We start from the raw sequence: 16,957 nt of genomic DNA on the forward strand, positions 1-16,957 counted from the left end.
CAGCGTGACCCCCAGTCACCCGCTGCTGAGGCAGACATTCCCACATCCGTGCACCGACTTGAGAACAGCTATGGACAGGGTCTTCTGTAAACTGCAAAGAATGATTAATTCCTTTTTTCCCTTTTCTCGTTCAGAAGTCACTCCCTCTTATTCTGATGCTCTTAGAATATTCTACCCAGATATTTCAGCACGGGTCTTTCCAGGCGTGACATTCCAACCATGGAGGTCAGTTGGCAGGCTTGTCCCCAGAGAGGAAAGCCTGGCTTAAGGGCATGGGGACAGGGCACACACTGACAATGAAAATAAGCCTTTAATAAGCATCATGCTCCCCAGCTCCCTGATGTCGCTGTGTCCTCATGGGATCTTCCTCGTGGGAGGTGGGCAAGATGGTTGTCTCAAAAAAGCCTCAGATCACTTACATCCCAGGCAACCCTTCCTTGTAGGTGTGAAATTCAGCCTAAAATGCCACAACCTTCTCTGACAAGTGATTCATTGAGACAAAGGCTGGAGCTCCAGCATCAAACAGATGTCAAGACAAAACACCAAATGCCTATAAATGATTGCTTTGCAAGCAATGGAATGACTGGAAGGCCTGGCCTGATGATGTACTCCATGTCTGGACAAGCTTATAGAAGACATAGGTGGTGGGGAGGGGGCAGGGGAGCTGTTTCTAAATGGAGTCTGTGAAAAAGCTGTTTCTGGAGACAAGTGAAGCCACGATTCTCACCTGTGAGGCTCACGTCAAGAAGAAAGATTTCTGGCCGGTCTGTGCATAATATATGTGAAGATCAGTTAGAAAAATGCATGTCAAGGGCACCTTGAAGCCCAGACTGGTACGATATAATGTTAAATCAGTAGACATATAAATATCAGAGTAAATTAAAAATAAGAAGATTTGGTTGGAACGGAAACTACTCAGCAAAAGGCAGAGACAGGAATGCAAACAGTAAGTCTGGCTGTCATTCTCTCTAATCTGGAGCAAGTCAGGCTCGGCTCTGGACCTTCTCCAGTTGTTTTACAACTTTCTAGACATGGCGTGTATCAACCCAACGCTTTTCTTAAGCAATCTTGACAGGATTTTCAGATGACTGCTTGTCAAGAGTCAACTTAACCGTTGTCCTTTTTACAGGTTTAACATCACATTTGGAACTTTCGGTTTCAATAGTTTTAAGGGGTTTCATCTCCTCATTAATTTGGCATGTTTTTGTGGACACCTATTCTGTACCAGGCACTGTGTTAGACGCTTGGGACACAGAGTAAATAGGACAGACTCGGCCCCTGTCTCTGTAGGACTTTAATCCCTGGAACATTGGTTACATTGGATTCTTTCTATGATCGTAGACAATTTTTGTACTGCGGTGTGGGGTGAGGGTGGATTTGGGTATGTTAAAATTCCAGTGTGAGTCTCTAGATTTTAAAATATTTTTTCTTGGTCCTAAGTCTTGGTTTTCAGCCCTCCTAATTTCAGATTGTCTTTGAGTGCAGTTTAGTTTCTTTTGAGACCATTAATAAAACTAGAAATCTAAACAAATGAGACAGACATGGCTAATCACTCTTTTTAGCATCTTTCTAAATAGAACTCTCTGGAGATAGCACCTTTTATTTGGTCGTGTTTTGGGGTTTTTTGGGTTTTGTTTTTCTTTTCTTTTTTTTTTTTTAACTGTGGCAACAATGAAGCATGTGTCTAGCACACAAAAGTGCTTCCAAAGTGCAAAATCAAACTCTGTCAGTCACCTGCTGTTCTTTCCATCTTCTCTGGATTCACGGGGATTTACCTCCTTCTTCTCTGGAATTAGTTTGGTCTCATCTTTCTGTCTGTGGATCCAACAAATGATCTATATTTGAAATGTTGAATTTTGAATCTCTAAGAGCAACATTCTAATTCTGTGGCTGTCTCTTGATTTATTCCACCAAACAGTGAAGGCTGCTATGTAAAAAGGCATGCCACAGTTCACATGCCCAGACAGAGGCAGTAACCTGTAAGCTATATAACCCCCTGGGTTGATTGATTGATTGATTGATTTTGTTTTTTTAATCAAGTCAGAGCTGTGAGTTTCAACGGGGTTGCAGGAGGCTGCTTTATTTTACCCTCACTGAAGGTTGGAAACTTAGACCCTCTTAAGCCCATTATCTATTCCAAGAGAGTACTTGGGTGGAGTTGTTCTTCTAGCAGGAGTTAATGCATTTTAGGTTTTAGAACACTTCTGCAGAATTTATACCAGTGCCATTCTCATTTCCTGAACAACTCAAGTCTGTACTCTTCTCCTCACCAGCCCCAAACCCCACAATGGATGTGTCTCTCAGAACCACAACATAGCCCTCTACAGTTTACTGGCCTGGGCTCCAGTAGGATCATAAAATATCACAAAATAAACTGAAGTAAACTTCGCTACGTCTGCTCAGTTTGTTAATTTCAAGTCATTCCTAATTTTTAGGTAAAATAGCAGGATCCAATGAAAAGTCACATAATACCAGAGGCTGGTTGTGTGGTTTATACTTTGAAGTTCTGCCCCTAATGAAATAATGGATCTGAGCAATGATCATCAGCATCTGCTAATGTCACAAAGAGAGAAACAACCAGGCATCAAATGCTTCCTGACAAGTGTGAAATACCACCTATGAAGTATTCTTCTTGCCAAAAAAAAAAAAAAAAAAAAAAAGACTCTGAGTCTGATCAAGCCTCTGGCTCTAAGTACCGATTTGCAGGAAGTACAAGAATAGAGGTGTATATAAATGATACGGGATGATGCAGAATATAAAATCCAGATTATGGGAGACTCGACTGGACAAATGAGTTGGGGTTTTTGTTTTTTTTCAAGATTTTTCCATTTTGGATAGAGAGCACGAGCAGGAGGGACAGAGAGAGAGAGAAGAATCTCCAGCAAACTCCATGCCTAGCACAGAGTCCCACGCAGGGCTTGATCTCACGACCCTGAGATCACTACCTGAGCCAACAACCAAGAGTCAGACACTTAACTGCAGCACTCAGGAGCCCCTAGAGCTGGTTTCTTAGATGGCAGGAAGGAAAGAAGAAATAGAGCAAGGAAGCCTATACATTGTAAAGTCTTAAAGAGCTCTACAGAACTCCTGGGCTGGTTCGGTCAGTGGAGCATGTGACTTGATCTTAGGGTTGTGAGAGCAAGCCCAGAGATGGGCATAGAGCCCACTTAGCAAAAAAGTCTTAAAAGCTCTATCAAACAAATGCAAAGTGTGGACCTTATTTGTATTCTGATTCAAACTACCAATGAAAAGAAAAAAAATTTGAGATAACTGAAGAAATCTAAGCACTTAATGAATGTTTTATGAATTAAGTAGTCATTGCTAGCCAGGCAACTTTATCCTAGGTGTGACTGTAGAATTGTCGTTGTGTATTTTTTAAAGGAGCCCTTACCTGTTGCTGACACAGAGGTATTTATGGATGAAATATTATGATGCTTGAGATTTAGTTCAAATTAATGAGGTAGAGAAAGGAACTTGGGGATAAGTACTTGGGGATGTTATTGAAACGAGATTGGCCACAGGTGACAACTGCCAAGGCCAATGATGGTGACGTGTAGGTTCACAATATCTTGTGGTCTGCCTCTGTATGTATAACTGACATTTTCCCCCCAGGAAGAAGGTTTTGAAAGAGAGAATGAAGTAAAAGTGAGGGGAACTTGGTGGAAAGCCATGGAATAGGAGATAACTGCAAGAAAAACCAAGTCCGTTGCCAGAATAGATTTAGAGTTGCTCGAATCTGTAAAAAGAGAAAAGCAATCAACTGAATGGAAGAATTAGCAAGAACCTTGAACAGGCACTGCACCAAGGAAGATCATCTCCAAGTGGCCAATAACTTCAATTTAAATAACTTTTTAACAGGTGCACGTAACTGGTGAGGCGCTACTATGAGACAAGCACTCTACACTCACTGGAAGAACTAAAATTCAAGACAATACCAAGAAGAAGAAATAAGAGAAAAGCAGTATCAGTCTGGCATATTCATCACCACTAAAAACTGGTGACCTAATTCTAAGGAGAAAGTGTGTCGCACCTTGGCTGGTCCCACAGTTTCAGAGGCAAACCAGAACTGGTTTAGAGTTTGGCTCCATGCTTTACTAGTCACGTCACGCTGGACAAATCATTTAATTGTGTTTTAGTTTCCTGTCCACGGTGGAGACAATACATCCACTTCAAAAATTTACCAAGAGGGTTTGAAAAAAATCATGCATGTAAACTGCTTCTCACACTCAGCACACAGGAAACATACAATTAAGGGTGACAACGATGATTCCAGTAATGTTTGAAGCAACTCTCCTTTTGCATTTCTTAGGTAGAAAGCTCTACCAGAGGTAGGCAGGTCGAAGGGCACAAATGGTGAGGTTTTATGACCAATGAAGTTACATAATGACTAGGACATCAGTCTGGGAAGCCTGTTCTCACCTGGTCATGGAGCTTTTCTAGATCTGATAACACAGTTCCTGTGACCTCCATAGTGTCTGTCTTTTGTCATTCAACCATCCATCCATTTATGTATTCATTCAACATTGAATATGTATTAGGTGCAAGGCATCAGGCCATATATATATCTCAGAGAAAGTGAAAAACCAATTAAAAATATAAACTGATAAAGTGCTCAAGACTAAATATTTGCTATTTAACTAATTTTATGTTTATTTCTAAAGTCGATCATTCTTTCTAGTACTTTCCATATCATCATTAGTTTATAAATCACAGAAAGGCAGCACTTATGACCTCTGTTGCCTTTTTAAATCTTTATAGCCCTTAATACAGGATATTTCCTGAATATTGCTGATTGGCTAACAACTTCAAGTTGGGGACATGGGTTTCAAGCCTAACATCTTTTTCATAGGGCTGGGAGGGCATAAAGATGAGCTTTGTCACCAAAGATCATAAAAGTGATTCACATTCATTGCAGAAATTGTAAAGATTATATAAAGGAGAAAACAGAAAATAACTGTATCCTAAAAAGAATCACATTAACTGATGTCTGTCCTTTTAATGTCTTTTCATATATAATTTTACAGAAATGGCATCATGCTGTGCACAATTTTTTTTTTTTTAAGATTTTATTTATTTATTTGAGAGAGAAAGCAAGAGAGAATGAGCATGCGGGAGCAGGCTAAAGGGCAGAGAAAAAGGGAGAAGCAGACTCCCCGCTGAGCAGGGATTTCCCCATGTGGGGCTCCATCCAAGGATCCTGGGATCATGACCTGAGCTTAAGGCAGACGCTGAACCAACTGAGCCACCCAGGTGCCCCATGCACACTGTTTTAGAACATGCGTTTATATTACTAATATATTAGCATTTTTCTATGTTGTTGGATTTCTTCCTAAAACTTGATTGTTAATGGCTGCCCAGGGCTGATCTAACTTGTTCCCTGTTGTTTATTTGGATTTCTGTTTTAAAAGTCTTTGTAGAAGAATATTTGTGCACATTTCTTGATGATTTCCATAAAATAAATACTAACATAGAATTACAGGGTTCGAAGTGGAATTACAGGGTCAAAAGACATAAACACTTTTAAGGTTTTTAAAACATATTCTCCACTTGCCCTCCCAAGCTGTACCGATTCACAGCTCCCACCAGTGACTAGAGGCCGGTTCCTACTTGCCCATTATCTTGTGAACCCAGGCTATTGAATGATTTTAATCTACCCTGGCTTAATAGTTAGAAGATGAAATCCTGTTTCAATTTGCTTGTGTGATAATTTACATTGTAGCTAGACTTTAAACAAAGAGAACAGCTTTGGTCAATCATCTTCTGCAGAAGTAGAAGTGGTGACCATATTTAATTCTATGTGCTAAATTGCAGAACTCAAACACTTCCCATTTGTTTCTTACATGGTATTGACCACAGCATAGATGCACAATATATTTGCACAGTTGACCCTTGAACAATGTGGAGTTTAGTGGTACCAACCCCTTCACAGTCAAAAATTCATGACTCCCCAGGTTTTGTATCCCCCAAAACTTAACTACTCATAACCTAGTGTTGGCTGGAAGTCTTACCCATAACATAAGCTTGTATATGTAGTATGTATTACATTCTGTACGTTAAATGTATTATAAACTATTCTTTCAATAAAAAAGGCTAGAAATTTTTGAATATTATATGTGTTATAAACTATATCCTTAACAATAAAATAAGCTAAAAAATGTTATAAAAATCATGAAGAAAAGAAAATATATTTACAGTACTGTATTTAAAAAAAAATCCACGTCTAGGTGGACCCTCACCATTCAAACCCATGTCATTCAAGGGTCAACCATATATGTTTCTCTGGGGAGGAAAGATTTATAAATAAACACCATGCACTTGTGATGAGTACACTGTGTAGATGGTAAGTGTGAAAGGATGGGAAGTTGGAAAGACATAGTTAAGGCACAAAGAAGGCAAGGATCACATGTGCTCCTGCTCTTTTGCCCAGAAGGAAAGAATGAGAACACAAATGGGAAGGTAAGTTGAGGTCAGATTGGGGAGGGCCTTGAATGACAAGACAAAGAACTTGGATGAAATCCAGTGGTCAGTGGGGAGCCAATGAATATTTTTAAGAAGAGTAGTATAATCAAAACAGTTATTTAGGACAAGGAACCTGGGAAGGGGATGGGTTGGAAGAGGGGAGCTCTAGGGTGGTTGGAGGTAACAAAAGAAAATAAATGTGGTGACTTAGCAGGAAAACATTTTAGTGGAAACAGCAGTTAGGGCCAACTGAGGGACTTGAGGTAATGAGAAGTTTGAAACCAGCCTCCTTACCTTTATTACCTGCCTGTCACTCCAGAGCCCCATTGTCCAGAACAATGAAGACGGGATTGGACTGCCTCCAAAGATGGACTGGGTGAACTCCCATGATCCAGGTGGGTGAGTGGAGGTTCTGTAGGCTGCTGCTCCTCTCCCACCTGCTGCCTGTGGAAGAATTCCAAAGGTCCAAGAAGTCCCACAGGCCCCCCAGAAAGGGCTTCATTGAACACAAGCAGTTTTAACAAATCTCACCCAACACAAGCAGTTTTAACAAATCTCCAAGGCAGGAATCCACTTCTGAGGCTGCATGGCTGGAACTATTTTCCAGATGCTGTAGCGCTCTACATCATCCAACAACCGCTTAAAGACAAAAACTACAGATTGTTCCTCCATTCAGGCCCACCTTCACAGACAATGCAACCAGTGCATTCACACGGCAGGCCACACTCAAAAGGGCCCTGTTCTTGATTTAATGCTCTGCTGGCACCGTCTTGAAATTCTTAATAATTCTACCCTTCCACTTATGTTTTGTAAGTGAAGTCCGATGGGATGATGGAGGCTGCATATGACTAGAGGGACTGCCACAGTATGTGTGTCTCTGCCCACCTGTCATACATAGCACCTCAGATGCCCCCTCAGCACACATCCCTGGTGAACCCACGGTGCAGGTGGTTTCAAACTAACCGGAAGGTAATCGTTTTTGGTTGATGACTAGGTAAGAGGGAGCCCTGGTATCTGCCTGAGGCCATGCATTGCGTCCAAAACTGACTTTGCATCAAATGCAAGGAAAAGGCAAATGGTATTCTAAGAAACACCAACAAGCAAGGAACTGTATCATATTCTTTCTTACGTGTGTTCCTTCTCTGTTTTAGCCAACCACTCACATCTAAAACAAGGAAAAAGAGGGGAAAGGAAGAGGAACCCATAGTTCCAGATCTTTTCTGTCCATCCTTACACTTCAGTAGCCAAAGGTAGTGAGTTGGTGAATGTGAACGCATCAAGAAGTGAAATAAAAACAGATGAGTTCATTGTACATTGTACAAAGTACAAAATATGAATTGTAGAACTTCAGTGATTCTGCATATGAAGTAAACTGGCATTGCACAATACAAAGATGAACAGCGATTTTTTTTTTAAGATTTTATTTATTTATTTGACAGAGATCACAAGCAGGCAGAGAGGCAGGCAGAGAGAGAGGAGGAAGCAGGCTCCCTGCTGAGCAGAGAGCCCGATGTGGGGCTCGATCCCAGGACCCTGAGATCATGACCCGAGCCAAAGGCAGTGGCTTAACCCACTGAGCCACCCAGGCGCCCCTGAACGACGATTTTTAAAAAAAATTTTTTTACTTAAACTGTCATTAAAAAAATAAATCCAAATCACCAAGACCAGTTAACAAGAAGATCGTGCAATAAAAGAAAAAGCTTTATATTAATGGCATTTTTTTTTCTTTTTCATGGACAAGGGGCTCCATATTTTTGTCTTGCACTGGGCCCCTGCAAATTATGGAGCTAGCCCTACCCACAAGACACATATGCGCTCCGAGACAAATTAACTGGGTTTGATTTCCAGCATTAGCACTTGCTGATCTTGGGCAAATTGTCCTTTCCAAAGCTCAATTTACTCAAATGTAAAATCAGGATATTAACAGCTCATATCATTTAACCATAAAGTCTTTTGTAAGGATTACATGAGCTATTACATGTAAGTAGTACCTTGTCTGCTGCAGAGCACATGCTTCATAAATATTAGCTCTTACAGTCAGTGTAACTTAGTTCTTTCAGGGGGTAAATTGTTAGTTACTGCAATCACGGGCACTCGTGTCCCACTCGAGTGGTGATGCTACCACAGCATTGCTGTGGGTGCTTTACTCTATCCGCCTGCCTTCCCCTTAGTCCCTCTCTCAGTGGCATAAGCAAGCTCATCTGGGGAGCTATGCCTGTCTTTCAGTGTGGGGGCACTTCCGTGATGTTGTCACTCATAAGTCACTGCCGTCATATGGATGGCTGACTCCAAATGGGGCCCCCATCCTTAGTCTCATTACCTATGGCCAGGATAACAGGGTCACATGTTAAAAAGCATAAGAGACTCCCAATAGGAGGCCATGGGGTATGGTAACCCCTTTGATGCTTCGCAGGTTGTGGCAATGTAATGAGTAGGCACCTTGTGTTTCCCCTTGGGAACAAAGTCTGGCTGCCCTATAAGGTATTCTCTGAAACTAAGGGGGTGGGGGGGAAATAAGTCTTTTTAATGATTTGGTTGTCCAGGAGGGATCAGAAAGATGCATAAGTACATTTCCTTTGGCAGAATGCAATGCTGAAATCATCATCCTATCTTTTGAATGTAGAGGAAAGAATTATACATTGATATTGACATGAACTCTTGCCATTGAAAGCATTACTCCCACAGATATCCGGCAGGGCTCCCGAGGGTATGGGCTGTAGATGGCATAAAAGGAACCCAGAGTACAGCTGTGAATGTAGATTCCCAGGCCTTGCTCCTAGAGCTACTGAATCAGATTATCTATAAGTGGAAGGCCCAGAAATCTGTATTTTAGTAGGCTGCCCCGGTGATTCTAACCATATCCATCTAGGCATTTGTGGGTGAACAATGATGAAGATAAATTAGGAATAAGGAAGTTCATTTTTCCAGGAGCTGTTAAACTTAACCTACATCAGCCGTGTTCTTCCTGAAGTTGTGGTTGGGCAAAGACGTGCGAGCCTACAGGTCCTCTGTGGTGTTGGGGCTCTGAGTACCAAGTGGTATGTCATCCCTGTTGAGATATAAAGGGACCCATGGGAAGCAGAACGAAGACTGGGATCTGAGAAAGAGAAACAGGGTCATATTGAGGACTCTGAAGAAAAAGCATTTGAAGATTTGCCTGAGGTTTTTGTGTGCTCCAAGTCCGCAGGTGTCAAACAGCAAGATGTTCCAGTGGGCACAGGTTGGATGGTTTTATGGAAACCAACATCTAGATCTTCAGCTGACATATACATTCATCACTACAACTCATCTGCCCAAGATTAGGTCAGCATTCTGCTTCTCCAAATTTTTCTCTGTTCCACAACTGCTCCTCCCACTTCAGGATAGGAAGGCAGACCTCTCGTGGTCCAGTAGAGTTGGTTAGGCATGCACTGACCCATGAGCTGAGAGAAGGGCAGTGTTAGAGAAGCAAAAGCATCTGGGACACCACCCCCTCCCCCGGAAAGACATCAGTGCTTTAAACAAATGCCTCTAGACCCTGCAACACCCTCCCAAACTTGTCAGAAGACCCCTGATGACTTGCCTTTTGCACTTACTGTGGTCAAATGATATGAGCTGAGTGTCAAACAAAGGCAAGTAACCCGAGACCAGAACTTTGAAATGCGCCCCCTTTCTAATGTGTCCAGGAGCCCCTTTCCCTGCAGTATGCAGCGGCTTGTCCTTAGAAGGAACACGGGCTGCTACCCCCCTTCAATACAGTACCTACAGTATGGGGCTGGAAAAGTCATCAAAGCGTTAAAGGTATTAGGAGTGTTTACTCCACATTCCTATGTATTTGCTGCCCAATTAACATGATTTGCAGCTGAGAAAATAATACTCTCCTCCATCAGAGATAAATTGGGTCCCCAAACTGTGAAACAAAGGAGAGGGAACTGGTGATGTTTATAGAAGTTATTGCAAACAAATGCACTTCAAAAGGAGCTGTGGTGACAGATTCTGTTTCACAGGGTCGTCCCAATTCTTCGTCTGCCGTCTCCGGAGAACCTTCCTCAGACTCTGCTGGGTGTTTTCACCACCAGCCTGCTGCTTTAGGATACAGCGCAGTGTGTGGAATTCGTCTAGACCTGTGCTGTCCAATGCTGTAGCAATTTAGCCTTTGGAAGGTGGCGGGTCCAATCAAGGTGTGTTTTAAGTATAAAATACACACCCGATTTCAACGAAGACCTGGTACCAGAAAAAATGTCAAATATCTCCTTGACAACTTTTATAGGGATTACGTGTTGAAATGATACAATTTGGGATATACTGGGTTAGACGAAATATATTATTAGAATTCATCTCCCTGGTTTATGGTTTTTTTTGTTTGTTTTTTGTTTTGGGGTTTTTTTTTTTTAGCGTGGCTACTAGAAAATTTTAAAATGACATGCGCGCTCTGTATTTGTGGCCTGCACTGTATTTCTGTTGGTCTGTCGGTGCAGACCGAGGGCCGAGCAGCCTTGGGCAGAGGCTGAGGGGAAGGCGGAAGTCCAGTTCCGAACAATAAACCGAGCTGGGCGGGTTCGGGGCTGACGTGACCCCTCTTGCCGAAAGGAGGTACGTGTGTGACAGTGGCAGCATGTGGAGCCCAGGCTAAGAGACTGTAAACTGCCTTCCTTCTGGTTCTAATCCTTACTTCACCTCAAAGGAACTTGAATATTTAAACCGAATGGCACAGGAGGTTTCGGTAGGCTGATGCATGGCTCTCTGTTCGGCCATTTGAGAAACGCTCCTGCGGTCTCGGCGCCGCGGAGCCCCGGTCGCCGCCATTTCCCCGCGCGAGTCTGGCACCGCGCTAATGAGAGGATGAGATTTTTTTTTTTTCCCCTCCCTCACTTGTTTGATATTAAATAGGAAAGACTTTAGAATTCAACGTTTACAGATAGTGTGAAAATTTGAAGTGTGGGTTTGGGCTGAGCCAACAGATCCAAAGACTGCGGTTTCCTGGTGGTTGGAGAAGAGAGCGCCTGGCGGCCATGATGCGCCCCACCCCCAGCCCGGGGCGCGGGAGCTCCGGGACCCCTTCCTCCTCTCCAGAGGTGAAGACCCCCCTGAATTCCACTGCGGGGCCTGCTCTGCCCAAACAGCCTTTTTTAAGGTAACAGCTTATTCATCTCTGCCAAGAATTTAAAGCGTTTCCTTTAGGAGGCTGAGGGCGTTTGTGGTGTCCGGAAGCTGGTGCCAGGCTTACCGTGGGTCCCTCACGTCACAACAACAACAACAACAGTAATAATAGTAATAATAATAGCCAATATTTACTGAGTACTTACTATGGGCTCCAAATACGTCATCTTACTCGTCGACCCCGTGTGCCATAAAGGGTTTTTGGTTTTGTTCTGTTTTTGTTTTCTGTTTTTTCAAGTTGTCCAAGGTTACATAATAAGGCCGCCTGACGAGAGCTCGCGCTTAGAACCCCTCCGCTGTTCTTGTGGAGAAGCAGTACTAACACCTCGGCGGTGTTCATCAGAAGTAGCAAAATGGTGAGTTGGAACGTCTTCCGAAATTCAGGGTGCCGGGGCTGGGGGGGGGGAGGGGGGCGGGGAGAGAGAGAGTGTGTGTGAGTGTGTGTGTGTGTGTGTGTGTTCGACCCAAAAGTTAAGGTTCAGTAATACGGTATTACCGTAATACATTTTAGATAAGAATGTCTCTATGAGGGGCGCCTGGGTGGCTCAGTGTGTTAAGCCTCTGCCTTCGGCTCAGGACATGATCTCAGGGTCCTGGCATGGAGCCCTGCATCAGGCTCTGTGCTCAGCAGGGAGCCTGCTCCCCCACCCCCCCGCCTGCCTCTCTGCCTACTTGTGATCTTTCTCTTTCTCTCTCTCTCTCTCTCAAGTAAATAAATAAATAAATTCTTTAAAATATATATAATAAATATACAAAGGTGAACTGCTCTGACCTCCACGAGCTCATCCATCTCTGGGGTGTCTGTAGCCCTAAGACACCACACACAGCCCATTGGGCACTCAGAGTATTGTGGAGCTCCTGGTGAGCTGTGTTAGGAGATCCAAATTTGAATTCTCCTTCTGCCCCTTGCACTCAACGTGAGCTCCACCAAACCTTCATGTAGTCACTGCTCCTGTCAGGTAGCTGTGCTTCCCCCCAAGTTCTCTAGAAAATTAAAGTGGATTCTATTGAGCTTTCCTAAAAGGAATATTCTCGCAGTCCATTTGTACAAAGCAGAAGGCCTTGCCTTACCGGACTTCTCACCACACATCCCTGTCTTGAGTTGGTGTAAACAGCCAATCCTCAAGATGAGTTTTCATCTCTGAAAATGGCCTCTCTGAATCTCAATGGCAATGAGGGAGGCCATGGCAAAGATTCTCCAAATGACTCTTTCTAATGGAGATATGGAGCAGCAGTGAGAAACTGGGGAAATCAGGAACTTAAGGGGAGCCAGTACAAGATCCAGATCCACCGTGGAACCACCCTTACAGTCCAAAGCATCTGTCACAAGGCTAAGGAATTTCTTCGCCCACTTTCCCCAGCCACACACCTCCTCTTCTTTTCCTCAAATTCTCCAAGAAGCTATATCAGGAAGGAGATGCCATGGACTTTGGAGAAAAGATAAAAATCAGTATTTCAATAGAAAGCCTATATGGATGTATGGTGAGTGAGAACACCATTTTAAAATGTTTAGAAATAAGGAGAATTTTCTCCTTAGCTGAGGAGCTTGTAGAAGAGAATGATTAAAAGAGCCATAAGATTATCCTACTACTTCCGGTGTCCCTGTACTGGGCTGCCATATCTCGTGCCAAATTAGGACAAGAGGGATTTGCTATGAAGTGTCTTCCATGTGGCTGAGCTCAAGGCTGTCAAGCCTCAAAATAAATAAATAAAAACTTAAGACATAGCTCTTGATTTGAGGGGCTTGTTGGGAATTTACACATAGAAAACCGAAACCATCCAAGGCAGTCCACAAAGCTGCTGAGCCATCTTTAGGGGAGCTGTGAGGTCCTTCAGACAGAGCGCGTGCTCCATTCTTTAGAGGGTTCTCAGACTCTGTGGAAAAGAGACAGTTGTGTAGTGTGTGTAAGGGGTACCAAAACACACCTGTCCTCTGAGGGTGCAACTCCTGGTTCTGTCATGGGTCCCGCTAGCTTCCCCTGGACAGGTCACCCTTTTTATAGATCTCATTAGCCCTTCTGGGTCCATCGCATCTTACTTTCCAAAGACTTGCCATTGGTTGTAGTACATATCAGACTATACATGTTTTCACTGACTTACCTGAAACCTTGAAGCTTTAACTTTCACGTAACATACTACGTTTGATGTAAACAGGGGGAGGAAAAGTGTGTTAGCCTCTTGTCAGTATGCTGTGCTGAAAGCATTCCCCAACACATGTCAACTCTGTAATTCACTTAACTTTTCCAGATGTGGCTGGAAGGGCTGCCGAGTCAGTGACATTGCAGATGGATGGCCACAGTCCATGGTAGGCGGATGAACATGGGTACCTTTGAAGTGATGGGGTGACTCTTCTCATCTATTAGCCAGAAGGAAAAGCTATCTTCTTCTGTTGAGTCCTTAGTTCATTCCCACTTCAAGAAGACCATATAATTAGCATATATCAGCACTTGAAACTGGGGTCTGGGGCTCTCATTCCTATCCATTGAGCATGTAGCCAGGAGCCCCAGTGGAGTCAAAATAAAGCTAATGCCAAGGAGAGCTAGAGGCTGTTCTTGTACAGTGCATGCTGTTCATGTATAGAAGACTATATTGCAATTAACCTGTTTAATCAAACTTTCCTCCCAAGCACACAGAGCAAGGCACCCATGTTCCTTACAGTGAACTATATAGTTCATCCTGTCACATCCTGCATACGGCAATCTTAGAGCATAATAGCTCTCGAACTCCAGGGAGGAAAAGGACAATTGGAAATAAAAACATGAGAAAGAGCTCTTTAGCCTTCCATCTTCTTGCAGATAAGGTAGTAAAAGAGTTTTCTGGTCTTCGTCTTCAGCAGGATGGACTGAACTTTGGCATCACAGTAGCATTGGTTGACAATAGGCTTTGTTAAGTATTTAGGCAAGTTATTGAACCTCTAGAAAATTTGGTTTCATCTTCCGCAAAACTGGAGTAATACTCAACCTTGCAGAGATACAATGAGAGCAAAGATCACAAACGAAAAGCCACAGCGTAATACTTGGCATGTAAATAGGTCCTCCAAGTTGATAGCCATTTGTAAGAGCTTAATGGAAATCATTTTTTCCTTCTAGTTCAGTACACAATACACGAAGCTAGTCATTAATGAGCCTGTAGGAATCTGAACATCTAGAAGCTATATTTTTCAGGCTGACACAGGATCCGTAACACAGAATTTGATTGGCCTAATGGCCAGTGTATTTGAGGAGGGTTATCTCATTCCAGCCCTTTTTTCAGATCGACAGTAAATTAAAATCTACATTTGCAAACAACCGATTATGGAAACTCAATTGTTAAAAACAATTCTGTACCTCCTTAAAAGATTCACTACAGAAGGTTTTTGAAGTAGCAAGCCCCTCCTCTAGTGCCTTACAATTTTAATATTAGTTTATTGAGACAAAGTCAGGGCCCAGTTCTTAGCATACACCTGTTGTCTCAAACTCAAAACTAACACCAAGGAGTATAGTGAAGTTCACAAAGACCTCAGGGATCAAAATGAAAAACAGTTTCAACAGCATATTTAGTAAAATTACTTTTATCCTTTTGTTTCCCTGCACAAGATGAACTGGGATTCTCAGATAGTGTAGGTTCCTGTCCAGAACATTCTGTGTTTCATGTGGCAGTATGGCAGTGTGGCTCTCTTGGTTTCAATTACATAACAGTAATTAGCAATTCTACTTCTCTCCTCTCTTGCATCATAGAATTACTAAATATAGAATTGAAGGAATAGAGAGCTCTAGCCTGGTATCTTCAATCCAGAAGTAAGAAAACTGGTAGTGGTAGATTGTGTTCTTTGCTTCTGATTATTTTTTCCTTCCCACCATCATCATGCCCCATGGACTTGGCCAGGTGACCTGCCCTGGCCAATGGGATATGGGTGGATGCGGCATTTGCTTCAGAGCAGAAACATTAAATGCAGTGCTTAGTTTGGCTGGGGTCTTCTTGTTTCAGCCCTTCCCCATAACAGCACATCCAGGCTGCAACTTGACTCTGACTTTTGGAGCAAAGCAGAACAGTAGCCAATTTATATTCCTCTCTAAGAAGAGCAAGAAATGGTTTTCTAAATTCCTTAAGTATTAGAGTTGCTTGTGAGAGCAGACTAATACAGTGACTCGAGAAGTGGAAGTGATTCACCCAAAGTCACATGGACCCTTTGTTATAAACCCTGGGCTCCATTCCAAATATCCCCATTGGAAGTTTTCTTCTACGCTTTAGCTTACTGGTTGTCTCCCTGGAACCCGGTAGTGTCTGGCACAAACTTAGTTCTCAATCTGTATTTGTTCATATGAATAAAGCAATGAAGGAAGGAGGCACAGACTGACAGTTCCCTTGAGCTACTTAGCTCTATGGCATAGTATCTAGTTTAGTACTTCCATTACTGTGAACACAGGTATCTTGTGGCATCAACTGTGGGTCTGGCATGTGTTAGGTGCCTAAGGAGCATTCTATCTACTTATCATGCATTCCTACAAGGCACGTATTTTTAGTCTTATTTTTAGTCTTAGTATCTCGCCCAGTCACAGAATTAGTAAGTAATGGAAACAGAAAGAGCTACGCTTGTACTAACTCCCAAGCCCAGGTGCTCTCCTCTGCTTCACAGATTTTTTTTGCTGGAGGAGTTACAGCTTGGGTCATTTACAGACAATTGAAACATGCAGCTTGTGTCAGAGCAGGGCCCCTACAAGGCAGTAAGCTGGCAGTGCAGCTCTTGCAGGGTGTGGACAGCGCCTGACCCACCAGGAGTAGATCCCACTTGGGCCCAAGATTCTGATTCCTTCCGTCCTTGGGGTTGGAGTGTGGGCTGGGGGCAGCCCCCTTTGGTAGAGAGCAACTTCATCAGTTTACCCCTGAATGACATACAAATATTATTGTGTCCTACATGTTACATGGCCTGAAAAAGAGAAGCCCTGGGTGAGAAGCAGTGGTTCCAGATCAATCTAGAAACTTTATGGGAGCATAGTTTTTAGAAAACATTGTAAGCCATTTTCTAATGGACCCTGATTTACTATTTTCTCCCCTGCATTTCCCCTTTTCCTGAATATCTCTTCTTTTCTTGTCTTGTCTTTCTCTCTTTCTTTTTCCCTTTCTTTCTTTCTCTCTCTCTTTCTCTTTCTTTCTTGGAGTTGTCTCTGAATGACCTCCACTTTGTGGAGTGAGTCAAAGATGAATAGGTGGAAGATAAACTACCGAAGTCAAAAGGAATTGAGGCAGATTTTGATTGCAATTAAAATAAGTGTGGTTAGGAGGAATCAACTCAAATATCCATTAATGGATAAATGGACAAACAAAATCTTAATATATATGCACAAGGAAATGTTACTGAGCCTTAAAAAAGAAGGAAATC

General features: G+C 42.8%; 1 long non-coding RNA gene across 1 annotated transcript in view; it reads left to right on the forward strand.

Annotated features, from left to right (window-relative positions):
- Positions 1-11,761: 11,761 nt before the first annotated feature.
- Positions 11,762-16,957, forward strand: part of LOC116586896 — a 68,259-nt gene continuing 63,063 nt past the window's right edge. The window contains exons 1-2 of the long non-coding RNA XR_004284198.1: positions 11,762-11,954; positions 13,846-13,903. This is a non-coding gene — a long non-coding RNA (uncharacterized LOC116586896). The remainder of the gene's footprint in view (positions 11,955-13,845; positions 13,904-16,957) is intronic.

The sequence above is a fragment of the Mustela erminea genome, chromosome 3 (assembly GCF_009829155.1).
Source record: "Mustela erminea isolate mMusErm1 chromosome 3, mMusErm1.Pri, whole genome shotgun sequence".
NCBI classification, from domain to species: domain Eukaryota; kingdom Metazoa; phylum Chordata; class Mammalia; order Carnivora; family Mustelidae; genus Mustela; species Mustela erminea.